The sequence below is a fragment of the Artibeus jamaicensis genome, unplaced genomic scaffold (assembly GCF_021234435.1).
Source record: "Artibeus jamaicensis isolate MK-2021 breed Jamaican fruit bat unplaced genomic scaffold, CSHL_Jam_final contig_525, whole genome shotgun sequence".
Lineage (NCBI taxonomy): Eukaryota > Metazoa > Chordata > Mammalia > Chiroptera > Phyllostomidae > Artibeus > Artibeus jamaicensis.
The window spans coordinates 3,504,518-3,523,043 of NW_026521874.1; the positions used below are offsets into that span (position 1 = coordinate 3,504,518).

General features: G+C 55.3%; 1 protein-coding gene across 3 annotated transcripts in view; it reads right to left on the reverse strand.

Moving 5' to 3' along the window:
• Positions 1-18,526, reverse strand: part of MLXIP (MLX interacting protein) — a 41,281-nt gene that overhangs the window by 14,571 nt on the left and 8,184 nt on the right. The gene's annotated exons all lie outside the window — the stretch shown is intronic.

An 18,526-nucleotide genomic window follows, 5' to 3' on the forward strand; every position in this document is an offset into this window, starting at 1 on the left:
AGTCCCAGCATACAGTGGGGTCCCCTCCCCGTTCCTCTGACTGTACTTGCTTGTTATGGGACATTCCTAGACACCCAGGAGCAAAGCATCCCTCGCCCCCCCCACCAGTGGTGAGAGTGGACATGTCACCAGTGAGTGGGGAAGATGCTGCCCACGAGGGCCCACACTCTCCGGGCGCTGCTCCTACAGGGCCGGGCAGGCGGAGAGGCCTATCCCAGCCCAGGACCGCCTGGAACTACCTGGGAAGGCAGCCTGGGGCCCTGGATAAGCCACGTGCTCCACCTGATCAACGGTGAAGGCATGATCACGGCCAGCGCCTGCTGACTCCTCCTCACTGAGGTGAGGCACACCAACCTCTTCAACCGCTGCAGAGCGTTCGACCCGTCGGCACTGCGTCCGGCCCCAGGAATCCTCCCACCTCGGCCCAGCAGCAGCAGCTCCCACCCCCGCCTCCCCTGGACCCTGGCAGCCACGTGTCTACGTTCTTTGTCCTGTGGGTTTGTTCCTTCCCGACATTTCATGTAAACGGAATGGAACCTGTGGCCTTTTGCATCTGGCCTCTCCCTCAGCGCGCATTCTCCAGGGTCGCTGGTGTCCCGGCAGGAGCCAGTACTTCGTCCCGTCCGCTGAGTGGACTGCCCCAGAAACAACTGGGGACACCCGTCTGTCGACGCTTCCACAATTCACATCCCTGCCTCACGACTGCGCGGCTCGGACCTGAGCCCGCACGTCCACGAGCGTGAGGCGGGGCGGCCTCACTAGAAGGGCGCTGCCTGCAGGGGCCAGAGGCCGGGCGTGACCTGGCTGTGCACCAGGGCAGGGGCTCACACGCCGCACAGGGAAGCTCACACCTGCGTATGTGCCGCTCACAGGCAAGGCCTACAAGAAGCGTTAAGTGAGAGAGACCCAAAGGGCAAGGCACACACCACGGCTGCCATCCACACTTCTGACAGGGGGACGGGCACGGAGGGATGCAGCGTGGGGCCCAGGGACCGGCGGTCGGCCTGGAAAGGACATGCCGGACACAGGTGGCAGCAAGACTTCCTCATGGGGAGCGAATTCAGGAGACTTAACTTTTCACTGGCTACCATTTTGTGCTATTTAACTGTAACACCGGCATGTGTGGCAGTTTAGAAATAAACAAGGAAAAGATGAGGCACAGCCCAAGACCTTGCAGGGCTGCAGGCTAACTGGGCAGGACAGTCGATCATGCAAGCTCGCGGTCCCTGCCGGGCCGGCCGCGCACCAGGTCCGACGGGAGGAGGGCCAGGGCGGCTGAGAGGTTTCTCCAGCCAGCGAGTGGGTGAGCAATGCTCCCACGGGCCTCCCTTCCAGGCCTCCGACATTTTTTTCTCCAAAAGAGCGGTCTCCATTGGCTTTCCCTGGGACCTGGGCCTGGTTCCACGGGCTGCGAGGAGCCAAAACCAACAGGCTCCACGCTGACAAAGGTTCATTCAGGAGCCAAGACGTGGGGAGCAGCCGCCAGGAGGCAAGGCGGGGCAGGGAGGGGGCGCCCGCCTGGAGCTGTGGGCCCTCCGCCTCGGCCCTGGCCCAGGCAGGGGCCCCTCCCAGGAGGCTTGTGAGGTTTTCAGGTCCTGCTCGAGCGTGGGTCCCCCTGCACCGCGCCCGAAATTCATCCTCATGCGTCACTCGGCGTCTGTTTTTTTACACTCAGAGCCAAGTGCTGTGACAGAAGCAGGCTCTGCAGGCGAGGGCAGCAGGGCAGGGATGCGGCTCCCAAGGCCGCCTGCTCCCAGATGCGTCTGGACGAGGGGAGCAGCTGCCTATGTGCACGCGTGTGCGTGTGAGAGCGTGCACTTTCTCATGTGGCTTTGCTAGCGTGCATCTGCCCCCCGCATACAGGAGCGTGTCTGGTTCGTGTTTGTTCTGAGTGGAGAGCAGGGAGTAATTGTTTCCAGGACCATCAACAATCAGACAACTGGGCAGGAGTCCGGACGAAACTGCATGAGCTGCCGGGTGACTTCCCCTCGCCCGACTGTGAGCGGAGGGCGGAGGGACCCGGGTCCTCGCTGGGTGCAGTCCCTCCTGGGTTCTGGCCGCCCCTGAGGAGCAGACACTGCTGCACCGATACCACTCCTGGACAAGTGACAGAAGCTGGCCGAGCCCTGCCTTCAGTAGAATGGTGACACTGTCCACCAGACAAGGGAGCCAACAGACAAGGGAGCCGGGAGAAGTGCAAGGAGGTGTGAAAGGGTGGGGCCCAGCAGGGTGAGTGTGGCCAAACACAGGGCACGTCCCTGGGTTTCAGCTGGCTCCAGGGCCTGCTGCTGAGTTTCAGAGCCTGGAGCTCCCTCCCAGGTCCAGGCCCTAACGGGGCTTTCACAAGAGCAGGGATGCCAGGCCGGGCACCGCTGAGGCCACACTCACACGCCTGTTTCCCAGGAGAGTCGACTTGAATCCAGAGCCCAGGGTGTTCCTGACTCCTCTGGACAGGGGACAGCGGACAGGGCAAGGCTCCTGACCAGAAAGAGCGGCGTGGCAATTCAACTTGCGTCATTTGTTCATAAACGGCAATACTTCAGGCAGCTCGGTCAGAGCATCTTCCCGATCGATACACAGAGGCTACAGCTGGATCCCTGGTCAGGGCACATCCAAGAACCAACCAGTGAGTGCTCCAGTAAGTGGGACAACAAACTGACGTCTCTCTCAAATCAATCAAAAAATGTTTAAAAATCTGTATTAGCCATGTGTCTCTGTAAGCTCTGGGCCCCTGGGTCTTTCATTTTCAACTTTTTTACTTTGAAACGATGACAGACTCGCCGGAAGTCACCGACGGCAGCACAGCGAGCCCGTGCACGCCTGCCCGGCGGGGCACCTCCTGCGGCTGCGGCTCCTCAGAGTCAGGACCTGGCTCTGTTACGTGGCCGCTGACCAGCGTGCGGACCGATGAAGCGTTAGGGTTTCCTTCTGGGTCTTTTACGTTGGCAGTTCTGTAATATTAATGCTATTAGCCTTAGTGATGCTTCCGCAAACGTCTCCCCTGCGTTTCTGGGCCTCACTCTTTACAGCCTGTCTTTGGATTGGCCGGGTTATGCGTTCGTGTGGGGACATTGCTTGGTTCCTTCTACTGCTTCCCTGCCCTCTACGCCGGCCAGAGATTTTGTTTCTGTTCTAGTCTCTTTTTCAGTCTTACTGATATGTAGACAAACGGTACACCCACGGTGAAAGAAAATTCAAATACGGAACAGCAGAAGGAAGGGAAGCAAAACCTCCCGAGTCCGCCCCTAGAAGCCACCGCCCCGCCCTTCGAATTTCGGGGAGCTGCTCGGGGAGGAGACCTGGGCCCAGGAGCGGCCTGGCCTCTGCCCTCAGCTCCTGGGAGGTGGTGACCTCGGAGCCCCTGGGACGTCCTGCCTGACAGGAGTGGGTTTTTTTTTTTTTTTTGCCTGGGGACTTTAGCCACAGGACAGTCTCACAGCATGATTTGTCACTCGGGAAGGGGGGGCAGAGGGGGACTTGATGGCTTTGGGCCACAGGTTATCAGTTGGCATCTCCAGAGAGTCTGTGGGCGGGGCTGGGGAGGAAGGGCCAGCCACGTGGGCAGCGCGTCACAGGGTCCCCCACACCTCTGAACACCACGGACCCGGATGACGTCCCTGGCTGGCAGTGCTCTGTGCGTGCTGTCACACGTCGTGGCTGGCAGGAGGGACCGCCATTGGGGACCCCCACTGGCAGAGGACAACCAGAGCACCCACCACCTGAGGACCCTCCTGGACTCTGCCCCACGGGTCACCGCCTGGGCCGATTCGGTTGGAATCCCTTCCCGGAGATAACCTGGAACTGTGAACGCACTGGTGTTCAGAGAGGTCGAGTCCTGGCAGACAATCACTGAGGTCAAGGACGGCTCAGGGACGCCCCAGCTTGCGAATGGCATTCAAGTCGCCGGCCTTGTGGGCTCTTCTCTCTGACTTTGTAGTCAGCCCCAAAGTCTGTGTGTGTGTGTGTGTGTGTGTATTCAGATACACACAGAAACAAACATACTTGAACATGTGAGGTCATTTCATTTTATAACCCATTTTTCACTTACGTGTCACAGACATCTTACAACGTCAATAAATATAGCTATATTTTCTGCTTATTGGCTGTAAAGCATTCTACTGTGTACGTATATGTCTCCAACCCACTATACGTTTCTCCACAAGCAGACATCTGTCCGCACTAAGGGACACGTCATTCCCAGCTGCCACTGTCACAGCGCCGTGAGGAGCATCCTGCTGCTCCCATTTCTGAGCGAACGGGTGACTGAACTTCTGTGAGAAAAACTCCTAGAAACCGGAAAGCTGAGCCAGAGGGTACTGTGCCCATTAACTCGGTACACGGTGGAAGAATCTTTCCAGGTTTACGCTGAGCTACGCCCTGGACAGCAGTGGGGAGCGCCTGCTCCCCAAACCACTACCCGTATTAGCTGCTGCTGCTTGTGAACCCGACAAGCAAAGTTTGGTTCACCGATCTTCTGGTCCCCACTTACTAGTTTCTTACATTTACTAGCCATCGGGGTTTTTTCATGCTGACTGTCTGCCCTCCTTCGGCTCACTTTCTGCAGCTGGAGACCTCTCAGGGGGTGGGAGTGTCCACAGCACACAGGACAGAGGTGTTGGGCCTGCCTGAACTGTGTGTCTTTTCCTTGACTGTCTACAGTGTGTTTTGGTTTGGTTTTTGTGCTGCTTAATAACTCTTTAATGTATGGTGCGGGGGGGGGGGTTGTTATTTAAATTTTTTTTTTAGATTTTATTTACTTTTAGAGAGAGGGCAAGTGAGGGAGAAAAGAAAGGGAGAGAAACATCAACGTGTGGTTGCTCTCTCACACCCCCAACTGGGGACCCAGCCTGCAATCCAGGCATGTGCCCCAACTGGGAATCAAACCTGTGACCCTTTGGTTCTCAGGCCGGTGCTCAATCCACTGAGCCATGCCAGCCGGGACTATGTGTTTTTTAATGGTTTCATTTTTACACTGAACTCTGGCTCATTTGGGGGGAAACCACGGAAGCTGCGCTCTGCTGAACATGGACCCCCAACTCCGAGGGTGGCCAGGGTCCCAGTGACACTGAGAAGTTAAATGGAGTTGGTACAGGTGCGTCTGTGAAATGCTCACCTTCCTGGGGCCCGGCTGAAGCCAGCAGGTGACGCTATGTAGCGGCGCCTGTGCCCTGCGTCAAATGGCGCTTCACGAAAGAAACGGGCTGGCGAAGAGAAATGGGACCTTTTCAGGGCGCACGTGGCTACGTTTTCAGGGCGCACGTGAGTGCTGCGGCAAGAGCGACCCGGCCGAAAGGCTGCGGTCTGCAAGGCGCCGTCCTGACCGCCCACCGCACCGATCACTGAGTGCTGCTGTCAGGGCTACGAGGGAGCAGGGAACGAGGCCAAGTCCACAGCCTCGGGGAGCCTGCATTCTAGGGGGAAAGGCGGGCAGACAGCCACGTACGTGCTGCGTCGGAAATCGTCCGCGGTGCCGGGCGGGGCCAGCCGCGGAGGGAGCTGCGTGCGCTGCTATCTATCTAGGGCAAAGGGGACATCGGAGTGGCCGTGAGTGACAGACACCACTCGGATCCTGGCTTCTGCCTCAACAAGCCAACAGAACTGCTGCTGCCAGGGATGCCGACACCGTCTGCACCGTCAGGTCCCACGGTCCCTTCCAGGTCCCAGCTGACCAGAGCGCCCTGGCCCCCAGGCCTCACCCACTCCCGGCCTTCAGGTCACTCCGTCTGCTCTCATGGAGCGTCCTTCGCCAGCTTTCCCTCCTTCCCTCGGCCTCTGACTCTGGTCCTGGGCTCCTTCCCCGTGTGCCCCCCAGGCCCGTCCACTAGCTGCCCGACTCCCCTCTGTGCTCGCCCTCTCCTGCCTCCCCCAGCCCATCAGCTGCAGTGCGCCCCGAACGCGTGCCTGTTCACAGCGGCCCCTCCCTACAGCCAGAATCGAGCCTCGAAACAGCCGCCAGGGCAGAGCCCCCGGCTGCACTCGGCTGGTTCTAACCCGACCCGACCCACTTATCGAATGCCTTCGCCTGGTCCCGCAGGAGCGACCCCGCGACTGCTCTCAAAGAAGATTCGTTAGCGACACCCTCATACTCCCTGCGCCCACCGCCACCTGCATTACCCATTTATGTCTGTCCAGTGTCCATGGCCAGACGGCCTTCTCCGTGGGGGAGTGACCGTGCCCCACACAGCGCCACCACACCTAAGTGAGAGTCCACTGCCTTCCTGCTGCCCGAGGCCCATGGGGACTGGCACAGCCCAGCCTCCCGCACGGTGACCATCCCCTGTACGCGGCAGACCCCTTACCCACCAAGGTGCCCTCAGCAAGGAAATGTGGCTGGGGGCCTGATGAGTGGCCTTCAACACCAGCTCTTGGGTGGGCTTCTCAGTGACGCCCCTTATCAGGCACCAGTTAGGCTAGAGAGGGAAAACCCGGGAGAGGGCAGGCAGAGAGGGCCGCAGGAGGGCTGCTGGGGACGTCCCAACCCCCGGGGACGCACATATTTGGTGGCATAGCCCCAAGTCCGTGATTCTGTGACGCTGTAAGAATAGAATCTCGAAAAGCACCAAGTGAGAAACAGCCACCTGGGGGCTGAGCGGCCAGCTCTCGGGCGGTTGGGACGATGAACGAGGGAAAGGCCAGTTCCTCAGCTCCTCACAGGGACAGACAAGTAAATGTTCCGATTTAAAAAAAAAAGAGCCTGCAATCTACACCTTGCTTCCCCGACCAGGGAGCAAACGCATCCACATGGGACAAATGCCCCGCAGGCCAAGGGGCGAGAGCCCCCAGCAACGTTCCCAGAGAGCCCGGTGCAGCGCTGGCCTCCAGCCCTCGTCCTCGGGGCCCCACGGCCCTGGGAGAGACGGAGCTGGCACGCAGCGCATGGAATCACGACAGGCTCTCAGAGGCGCGGGGGTCCGGACGTCCTCCCCAAGTGGGATGCCTGTCCACCTGCAAGGGCGGCCAGGAGCTAGCCGGGGAACGGACCGCAGAGGAAAGGGTTTCTTTCAGGAAGAAGAAATTAAGAGGTCTTTCTCAAACCACCAGCAGTTTGGCTCCTGGGTGCCCTCCCTGCTCCATCCTTAGCTTTGATAAGAGAAGTTGAGATAAGAGTCAAGGTTTGTTTGGAGCTGGAAGGATCAAAGTCTGGAGCTCACTGGGGCCTTCTCCTGGCCAGAGCAGCCGGCGGGAACTGTCAGCTCACCGCATCTCCGGTTTGGGCTCAGTGTGACTTTCTGAGCCTGTCGTCCAAAATGATGATGGACTGGGAAGAAGAGGTAGCTTGTCATCCCAGTGTTTGCAGTGAAGCAGAACAAGAAAGGGGGGGGGGCGGGGAGAAAGAGGGAGAGACAAATAAAAGGGGAGAGGGGTTAGAAAAGGAAAGTTCTGGAAAGATATCTCTTGTACTATTAGCAGTTTGACTACATAAAAGTGAAAATCTCTTCTAAATCAAAATGTCAGTCAGTGAGGTTCAAAGATAAGCACCAATTGGGCAGAGGGTGAGACACGTTACCATCGGTGCAGTTCTAGAAAATTAGCCAGCTCCCAACTGCCACCGGCGGACGGAAACCCACGTCTTCGAGACAAAGAACCGAAGAGAATGACCAAACGGAGCATCGCTGCCCTCGGGCGACCTGGCACCAGCACCACCGACCAGCGGCTGGAAAGCACACTCGCCGAACAGACACACGGGACCTGAATGTGAGCAGGTCTTTGGGGCCTCGGGGTGGTTTACAGGAAACGTGGGGGACAGAGGGACACCTTAAACCCAACAAGAAACAGACGCAGAATGTGGCACATGCTCCGAGACAGCTGGGCTGGCTGCTTCAAAAAGTCAATGCCAAGCGGGGAAAGGTAGGACTGTTCTAGACTAAAAGCAGTCGTTTCACCTATCAGATTAACAAAGGTATTTAAAAGCACAGCAATAACAGAACACACTTTAAAAAAATGTACAGCCAGGCCCGGGCCAGGCTGCTCAGTTGGTTAGAGCACCGTCCCCTTACACCCAGGTTGCATGCTCGGTACCCGGTCAGGGCACATACAAGAATCAGCTGATGAATGCATCAATAAGAGGAACAACAAATCGATGTTTCTCTCTCTCTCTCCTCCCAAAATCAATAAATTAAAAAGAACAGCAGTGATCTATTAAAAAATTTTAAATATAATTTACAAGGTGCAGCCATTTTGAAAAAGTTTATCAGTTTCCCATAAAGTTAAACACTTACGTAAGACCCAGAATTCACCCAAAAGCGCACATCTGCCAGGAGACTTGCACGTGAGCACTCACAGCGGCTCTGAACAATCATCGGCACACCGGACAAGCGTGGGTCGACAGGCGAACGGATAAACCAAACTGTGGCCGCTGCCTGCAGGACAGTATTAGTCACTGGTCCAGGCCCACAGATGAGGCTTAAAAACACGCTGAGCAAAGGCAGCAAGGCAAAGAGCACACGGCGTCTGACTCCATCCACATAAAGGAGAAGCCAGACAGATGCACCCACAGTGAGAGAGGGCAGACGGGGGCGGGAGGAAGGACGGGGGCGGCGAGGGGGACCCTGCTGCGGTGCCAGAAAAGTCCTGTCTCCTGACAGCGGTGGTCACACGCGTCAGGCGGTGTTGCAGCCGTCAAAACTTGACAGCTGTACACTTTAAAAGGTGAATTCTACTGTTTACATATTCAACCTCAGCAGCACTGACTTAAACTTGAACATGGCAGTAATGAGCGCCAGAGCTGGGCAGGGCGCGGGGGAACCGGCTCTCTTATCTACTGCTGGTGGGAACAGCAACTGTCGGAACCTTTTTTGGTAGCAGCGTTGCTGGCATGCAACTCACACACCACACAACCGCCCACTGCGAGTGCACAGCTCAAGGTCACAGGGCGTGCCAGCACCACCACGGTCCGCCTGAGAACATCCCACCACCTCACAAAGACGCGCGGCGCCCCTCGGGCCCCACCTCGGACCCCGTGCAGCTACCTGTCCCCACGTGCGTGTCCACGCGGGGCATCTTGTGTCGCTGGAATCACAGTATACGTGGGGGTTTGTGACTGGCTTTCCCACTTAACCTTTCCCAGGTTCACCCACGGTGTAGCAAGGTTTCCACTCCTTCTAGAGGCTGAATCATAAGTTTTTTTGTATGGGTGCTCGAGTTTTATTTATTCAGCAGTTGATGGGTGTTCAGGCTGTTCCCCGTTTGCTGCCCTCTCCCTCCCTGTGAACGACACTGTCGTGGACACTCGTGCACAAGTTTTCACATGAACACAAGCATTCGTTTCTTTCAGGCAAACGCTGGGAAGTGCAACTCCTGGGGTGAGCGGTCCCCCGTCTCACTCCTTAAGGAACTGCCAGCCAGTGCTCCACACGCCGGCTGCCCAGGCTCACACTGCGTAGGCTGGTGTGAGGCAGTATCTCAGTGCTTTCTTTCTTTCTTTTTTTTTTTAAAGATTTTATTTATTTATTCTTAGAGAGGGGGGCGGAGGAGAAGAAGAGAGAGAAACAGGGGTAACAATCGAGACAGCTCGCAACCTTTGGACCGGCCTCCGCGGTTTCCATTCTCATCTCCCTAACGATTAATGGCATCAAACATCTTCTCTCGAGTTTATTGGTCACCTTTGTATCTCCGGGGAAACGTCTGTTCGAGACCTTTGCCGTGTAATTGGCTGCTTGCCATTTCACTCTGAGTTGCACATTCTTCCTGCATTCTAGACACACATCCCTTCTTAGGTCCAGGACTTGCAGACAATCTTCCCCCGTTTGGGGGCTGTCTTTTCTAAGTGGTACGATTTCTGAAAACCAGCCTGGCAACATGCATCAAAGATTTCAGCATAAATACCCTTTGATCTTACGGTTCTTACAGGTTTACTTTTAAGAATTCATCCTCAGAAAATAGTTAAAGTAGAATGAGAAGAGCTATAAATGAGAACACTCATTAAAGTACTATTTAAACTGAATCACAAGCCTCACTTTACACCATGTACAATAATTAACTTCAACTGGATCATAGTCCTACCGGTAACAGCTAAAATTATAAAATTTCTTGAAAAAAAAAACATAGGAAAAAGTCTTAGAGACCTTGGGTAAAGACTTCTTAAATAAGACACAAGTTTTATGGCTATAAAAACTCCACAGCTATAACAGATTTCATCAAAATTAAAAACTTATGCTCCTCACCCTGCCTGGTGTGGCTCAGTGGATTGAGTGCCCAACTGGGGAATGGAACCAAAGGGCTGCCAGTTCGATTCCCAGTCAGGGCACAAGCCTGGGTTGCAGGCCAGATCCCCAGTCGGGGGCGTGTGAGAGGCAACCACACATGAATGTTTCTCTTCCTCTCTTTTTCCCTTCCTTCCCCTCTCTCTAAAATCATTAATATCTTACAAAATATAAAAATAAACATTTTTGCTCTTCAAAAGACAACTGAAAATGATAGTGCAGGCCTACTTTCACCTAAATAGGTACAGAAAAAAGTAAAAAGGATACACTAACAAAACTGTCGGGTATATAATTCTCAAAACAGTGTTTCAGATGATTCTGTTCTTCTCTTTCGATCTTTTTGCCACAGCCAAATCCGTTTCTACACAGTGAGGAGGAGGGTAGATGGGGACCTTCCCAAAACTATGCCCATTTTGAAAAAGGAAAAGCGAATTTCCCTTTTTAATTGAAAGTAATTTTAGTTACCCATAATTAAAAGTAATACTCAATCACCCAGGGACTCCCGTTACCAGGCTGATTTGGAGTTACTTTCTTACTTGCCACATTTCAGAAATAAGAATACCCTATAATTTCAAGAGTTTCATATCTTTGCCCTTCACACGATTTGCAGACAATTTCTATCGTACATACAAGTTAATCTTGTCAACAAACTTCAATAATACAATCAGACAAACAATGGCTTAAGATTTTTCTGTAAGAAGCTTATACATACAGTGTTATCTCACAACTACAGGGAGCTTAACTTGGTTTCATAGAAGCAAATAAAAATGATTCGAGACAGATAATAAAGGTCTGTACACTTGATTTGGAGGAGAGCCTCTAAACCCTCACTAAGTTAATTACTCTTATTTTACACTCAATTTAACAAGTTATGCAACCCGACAGAGACTGGAAGGCACCGACAAGAAAGGACAGAAAGAGGCGAACACTGGGAGCAAGCGGCAGCCGACCCCGGGGACGCGCAGCAAAGACTCGGAGGCCCAGCTCATCGTCCGAGAGCCCGAGACCACCGGCCGGCCAGAGAACAGGCGTGGCTTAACAGTGCGCGACTGTCCAGCAGCCACCACGACAGGGCAACGAGCAGTATTCAGAACCAGGTTTCTAAGTGACCAGAAGTCCTGCCACCGCCCGTGTGTTCGGGAAGCAGTGAAAGTTACCACGCGTGTGAGGGAGGTTCCTCTTCCCACCAGTGATGGCCACGTCTAGGAAAGATACGAGCGACGAAATGGACATGGCGACCTGGAAAACCGGCTTAGAGTAAAAGACGCTCTATTCCTCAAGAGGGGCAAACGAGTCGGGTGTTTCTGCAAACGCACTGTAACCGCTACACAACTTCAACGCCACAGAGTTGGCTGAGAAGCACTGCCAGGTCCTTGTGTGCCCCTCAGACCGTGCCACCGGGCGGCTCCCAAGGCCGACCGACTCTGAGTAAGGACTCGCCCTGTGGTTCAGGTCATTTTATTTGGCCAACCTGCCTGCCAGCCAGCCATCCGCCACGTACGTATGGTCTCCTCCCGCCTGAGAAAAAGTGCTTTAACTTGGCTGTCTGGGGCCAGGGTCTTTAAAATTTTTTTTCCCATTTCATGTCTCCTGGGCACTTCGAATGCCCTCCGGTCACAACTGCACCTGCAGCGCCGTTCACTCGAATGCAGAGACCCTGGTGCTCGCTGGGGAAGGGGCGGAGTCCACTGGGGTTTGCCTGCAGCCCCCTGAGCTGCCTCCACGCCACCCCCCAGGAGTCCCTGCGGTCCTGACCCGGGGGCTGGGGTTTCCACAAGGACAGCCGATAGGACTGGTGCGACCACACGGATGTGAAACTGAATGAGGGGCAGAGGTGAGATGCTGTGATCCAGGTCGGCACAGGAAGGAACCCGAACACAAGTTCCCGTCTGGCCAGGGGAACTCCTCGCTCCGAAGGTTAACTCTGTAGCTTGAAAGCCTCACACACATGACAGGGGCAGATGCCAGGCCGAGAGGTCAGCAGGAATGTCGGCCCGACAGCAGGTGGGGCACCTGGCCAGAGCAGGTGGTCTCCTGTACTGGGTGGGTGGACGCCAAGTAAGGCTGAGGGCACGGGTGAGCAGCTTGAGTCTGGAAGGCTCTGTGCCAGGAGGCCACGATGGCTGCCGCCCAGCTGGGGGCCAGGAGTGGCCTGGGAGGCCCACTGACCAGGGGACAGCTGTCTGTTCTGGAATGGCCAACTCATCGCCTCAGAAGCTGCTGAGCACAGAGGACAAAGGAAAGCGGGCTCTCCCTCCGGACCGGCAGCCCTCCTCCGGCCGCCCCCAGGAACATGGCTGCGGTGGAAGAAGAACAGCCAGTTTCAGAGCCCAGAGCGGCTCAAACCAACCACCGGTGCTCTACCTAAAACAATGACGGCTTTGTGCGGAGGCCGCACCGGCCCAACGAGAGCCGGCTGAAAACCCTGCCCTCCCCTCCCCTCCCCATTCCTAACCCCTGGTCCCCACGACTTTGAGACATCACACTACAAAGGGGGTTACCCACGTAAAAACCACATCAGCCAGCCCACGATGGGACCAGCTGCTCTCCAGACGCAACGCACCGCGGAGCCAGCTGCTTTAATTGAGGACCTGAAGCTCCTTCCCAGGGGCCGAGCTCCAGGACATACCTGAGCCTCACTGGTAGTTTTCCAGTGACCTCAGCCAACAAGGAGCAAGGGCTGAAACGTGAAGTTTTTCTACGATGCCTCTGGGTCAACTTTCTAGTCAATTTGGGAAGGCGGCTCACCCAAGACCTCAGCTAGAGCCACCACGCCGGAGGGGCCACTCCAGCTTTAGGAAAGCCTCAAGGCTGCTCCCCAGGACCCACTGGGGCAAGAAATAGGGAAACTCTCTCTGTGGGAAGAACTGGGCGGGTGGGCAGACTGCAGTATCTCACACACACCCTGCCCAGTTCACTTCACTCCTATTTTACAAATCAGAGCCATCCCCTCAAAGCAAACACACCCACAGCTCCAAGGAACTGGCAGCGAGCGCAGAAACAGAGATAAGCAAATGAAGTTATTGGGCAAAAGGCAGCTGGCTGCACAGGGGCCAGGAGCTCATGTGTGCTCGCCACAGCTGTGCGCACCCACAGCCGGAGTCGCGGCCTCTGGGGAAACTCCACGACCACCCTGCTTCTGGAACAACAAAAAGCCGAGGGAACCCACCTGCTCGCAGCCCTGCAAAACCCTGGCCTCCCAGGGGCGTCTGTCGCAAGCGCGGAGCTCAGTCTGGGCAGGCGCACTGCTGTGTCAAACACCACCCACTGTGTCCCCTGCCCCTCCGCAGGCCACAGGGACACACAGGCCACTGCAGCCTGGGGCACACACAGAGGCTGGTTTTCAGCTGTGGCCCTGCCCCCACCCTCCCCCACACAGGCCCTGTCAAGGAGAGTGGGGGCTGTGACAATGTCGGTGGGACCTGGCGTGGGCAACTGCCCCCTCATTTTCAGGAATCCTGCTGGAAGGCTCTCGGAGTGAAGGGTGACTTCTGCCGGGAAGAAGGAAGAGGGACGGGGACGTTTTCCGAGCAAGTAGCCAACCCAGGTACAGGGACACAGGTGAATGGGACAGGACCCCAGGAACGCCTTAAAGTTACCCCCTAAAACCATGAGATATTCTCAATGACCAGCAGAGTAGGATTAAATAAGGAGCAGTACATCCGCTCGATGAAATACTATTAGGTCCCTAAAAATATTGCAGATAAATATTTGGGAGCTTGGGAAGGTGTTCACAATCTATTAAATGGGAAAGAAATACACTCATCATGCCAGGGGAAAAAAAAAAGAAAGAAAGAAAAGAAAAACAAACAAACAACCCACAAGGTCCAGAAGAATAAACACAAGGGAAATGACAGTGGTTATTGCTGGGTATTAGAATTTTTACTTTTTCCTGGAAGGAGGCCTGGAAACACAGTCAAGTTCCAAAGAGTCAGTCCTGGGCCGAGGAGAAGAATTCCCCAACTTTTCAGGGAACGCGTCCTGGCAGGGAAACACTGTGGCTCTGACAAATCCCAAACCCACGGCAGTCAGGCCTGGCGGGAGGGGCCCCAGTAACAGCAGCGCCCTTACGGGTGGGATCGGCGCGGAGGAACTGCGGGGACCTCTCCAGGAAGGGTAGGAAACTTGTGAAGGTGGTGGCAGAAGCCATACTCATGCGTGAGAGTGCATGTCGGGGGCGGGTTCTAAAGCGGGCCTGCCCTTCCCCCCACCTCCGCAAGCAGGTGTGCAATCACACACAGACACACACACACACACACACACACACTCGCGCTGGGGAAGCGAAGAGGGAGGCCTGCGGCGTAAGGCCAAACACGCAGGTTAGGAACTTCCCCGAGGGCCAGGAGAGAGGCCTCCGCAGTCGAACTTACAGTCAGCATTTTGTTCCCGTTGTAAGTAAACCAACGGTCTGAAGTCAAACTACTATACCTTTCCTCCCCCCACCCAATCAAGCGTGGTGGTGAGGTCAAAGGCCACTAGTCCAAACCAGAACGTAAAGCTAAGAGTAACCTCTGGTGCGAGGATTTCACAAAATGGATAAGCAACCCTCCACTCCCAAGGCAAGATTATTTATTTATTCACTTACTTTTTAACTTATTCTTCACCTGAGGATGTTTCTGTTGACTTTGGAGAGGGCGGGGAGGGGGGACGACTGATGTGAGAAACACAGGCTGGTTGCCTCCCGTCTGCACCCTGACCTGACCTTTCGGTGTGTGGACGACATTCCAGTCGGCTGAACCCACCCCCCCCACCCCCGGCCAGGGCAAGACGAGATGACCCAGACAACTGCCCGGGTTCCTCATAACTCGGACTGACTGTCCACTGGGAGCATGCACACTTCTGAGGTTTACCGGGCAGACGGTCTTAGATTTTATACCTAGGAAATTACGGTCCTGTGACTTTAAACAGAGCTGGGGGCAGAAGGCAGATGCGAGAGCGAGAACACCTAAAAAGACTGACCTTGCGCCTGCGGCGAAGAGCACGCCATGCTCCTTTACCTCTTAGGCTAAGACTCGCTTCTAAACTAAAGCCAACCTACATTACACTCATTTCCCCAGAATACCTAATACCTGAACTCAGAGAGTAAATTACAGACTGAACCAAAACTTAAGAGTTCACATACAAATTCAGATGTCTTCCAATTTTTCAAACATGCCAGATCTTGTAGGAAGCCGGGCCCACAATCCCAAGTAGCGAGAATCACCTGGAACTGAGTGACGGCCACTCCCTGTAGGCCAGGTGGACAGAAACACTCTCTAGTTTGCCGCAGACCCCACTGCTCCCTAGTGCCCTTCCTTCGTGGAGACCAAGTCAGTTTCAGTTTAGGCTCACCTATTTAATTCACCCTTTAAAAAAGCGTTCGTTGGTTGTCCTGGCCAGCGTGGTCTCAGTTAGTCAGTGTCAACCCATACACCAAGAGGTCACAGGTTCAATCCCCAGTCAGGGCACCACCAGCCTAGGTTGTGGGTTCAGTCCCTGGAAGGAGCACATATGGGAGGCAAGCGATGGATGTTTCTCTCCCTCCCTTCTCCTCTCCCTAAAATCAGTGAGCAAAGTGTTCATCTACCCAGGACAAAGCCACAGCAGTCATTCTTTAAATAAATCCGACTTCTCCCAGTTTTCCAGACACACTATCACAGCAGGGATGCGAAAGCAGAGAGGCGCCGCTGTCTTCCAGCTAAACATCAGCTCGGGGCCTTGTAAATGGGTAAAACAACGTCGCTCATATAATTTTTTTGAAGGTTGTTTTCTACAAAAAAGATGTTATTTGTTATTTTTAAATGCTTCCACGAGTATTTTAAATTTCCCTCCATTTTCACTTCTACCACAGCAAATATCAACAGACGCAATGCACAAAACTGAAGCCGCCTGGGGCTCTCGGTACCTGGGCGTGGGGAGGGGTCCTGAGGCCCCGCCGTGGGAGCGCCCCCCGATTCAAAGCCAGACTCGGACACCAGCGCGCTCCGCCCCTAACCCAGCAGCCCGTGTGACACCAGCTACCCGGGGTCCCGTCCTCCTCACTGGTCCTTGTTGGTCTTGGAGAGATTTACATGCAATAAAGGGCACACCTCTTCCATCACTCAGTGACTTCCAACAGATCTGTACCCAGGGCTCTAGACCATACAGAACATCACCATCACCGAGAATTTCTCTCCTGCCTCTTCCCGGTCGGCCCCCACTCAGAGCCAAGTGCTGGCGCGGTTTCTCTCCCCACGGGTTGGCTGCGCCCATTCTAGAATTTCATGTGAGTGGGATCAGTACTGGCTCTTTCGGGTGGGACCTGTTTATGTCACTCAGCAGAGCGTTTCTGGATGCGCCGGGCCATGGTATACACCGGCCGCCTGCTCTGTCTTACTGCTCAAGGCAACTTGTTTCTAGGGCACCATCTCTCAAAAAACACTAGGTCCGTAAAGAAAAAATAAGGTTGGTAACCCTGATCCCAGTCAAACCCCTTCTCTTGCCACCCCCCCCCTTTTACAATCAAGGGCGACCTGACTGAGAGGGGCTGGGGGGGCGGGCTGTCCGTCCACGGCGCCGCTGTCCCGTGCCGGCCAATCGAGTTCACTGCCGCTTCCTGGCCACGCTGCGGGAGGAAGTCCCTACCCCAGTCTCTGAGAGGACCCGCCACGGGGGACAAAAAGGTGATGCCCGATGATGAAGGCTTCCCTCAGAGACATGGCTGTCAACGAGTGGATGCAGAAAACACTCACACGACGGAACACTGTTCAGCAACAACAGCACCATCACGGGCTAACCTGAAACACCGCATCGGGTGAAGACACACAAAAGGCCACGTGGAGCAGGACTCCCCCGATGTGGAATGTCTGGCGAAGGCAAACCCGTGGACACAAAAAGCAGAGAGGAGCTGTCAGGGGCTGAAGCCGGAGTTGGGGCCGACCGCACCCGGGCAGGAGGGGCCTTAGTGGGGCGGGGGGTCCAGTCCTGCAGCTGGACTGCAACCGCGGACCACAGCGCTGGAAACTCAGGGAGCCAGGCCCTTGGAGCGAGTGCATTTCGTGACAGGTAAGTTACACCTCGGTAAAGCTGCTGAACAGCCCCCACCAGCACCAGGCTGTGTGAGCGGAAGGGCGCTGCTCCGAGGCAGAAGGCCATTTGACAGCCTGCAAGATGGAGGCGGCAATTCAAAAGACCCTGCTACTCAACCAGAAACTAGCTGTTTAAACGAGCAAACTGATGTAATCACACACGGCTTTAAAAATTCAGTGCAAGTGTTTCATTTTAATAGACAAAAGGATTTATAAACTGACTCTAAAGCTCAGCATCGAGCTGTCTGGGTGGGTCCCACGAGCCAAAGGAGGACATTCGCAGGTGGGCCGGTCGCCACGTGAGCGTGTGAAGAGGTTCTATAGGGTTTTCTGTTTTTGATCTAGAAAGATTGGGTAAATATCAGGAAACCAGCCTGATTCCCTCACTGTCTATAAGAAGCTGCTTCTTGTTTTGGTGACTGAGTCAGTCTCACGGTGACCGACCAAGAGGCCCTTAAGCTGCAGTGGGAAGGGTTCGGAACCCGCTTTCCAAACGGACCCTCCTGCTCAGAGAAGAGGGGTCCTCAGCAGGCACCCCACCACCAGAATCCCTGTGCCACCCCCTCCAAGGGAGCTGAAACCCCCCAGAGCTCTGTCCCCACCGGGACCCTGGCGCTCACTGCAGGCCCATTACGAGCTCTTGCTTAGCTTGCCTCTGCACTGGTCCTCAGTCGGGTCCTTCTGCTCACTTCGGAGACTCAGAAGCTAGTGACATTCAGTTTCTGGAATTCTCTTTCCAGATCTCAGACACCTTTCTGGAGCCACCAAAAGAACCCTCCCCGCCGCCTCCTTCTAGCAGACGTTCTGATGACGCAGCAGGACAGCCAGATCCGGAACCACCTCTTCGGGGCTTTCGAGACCTGGCACTATTCCTCCACCACAACCAGCCTGAACTGAGTAAAAATACCACTCGGGATATCAGACACTGAATATTTCACCAGGACAAAACAGTACTTTCTGAAAGCTAGCCTGCAACTCCAAAACCTGCCCTCCCCAGTCGGCCCCTCGGAGGCAAGACGGAGCAGCAGGGGCAGGAGAGCCCAGGGCGCCTGGGCTGGCCAGGGCCCAGTGGGGGATTGCTCCGGGAGCAGGGAGGACCCGACTGGGTCACCATGGCGCACCCCCGCCACTGACCGCCCCCTCGAGGGGAAGCTGCCCCGCCCACGGCTCCAGCCGTCTGGGCAGCCCAAGGCAGCCAAGCTGAGTGCACAGGGCAGCGGTGGCCACACAGATCCCGGGAGCCCTCACGTCCGCCGTGGCTCCCAGGGCTCAGGCCAA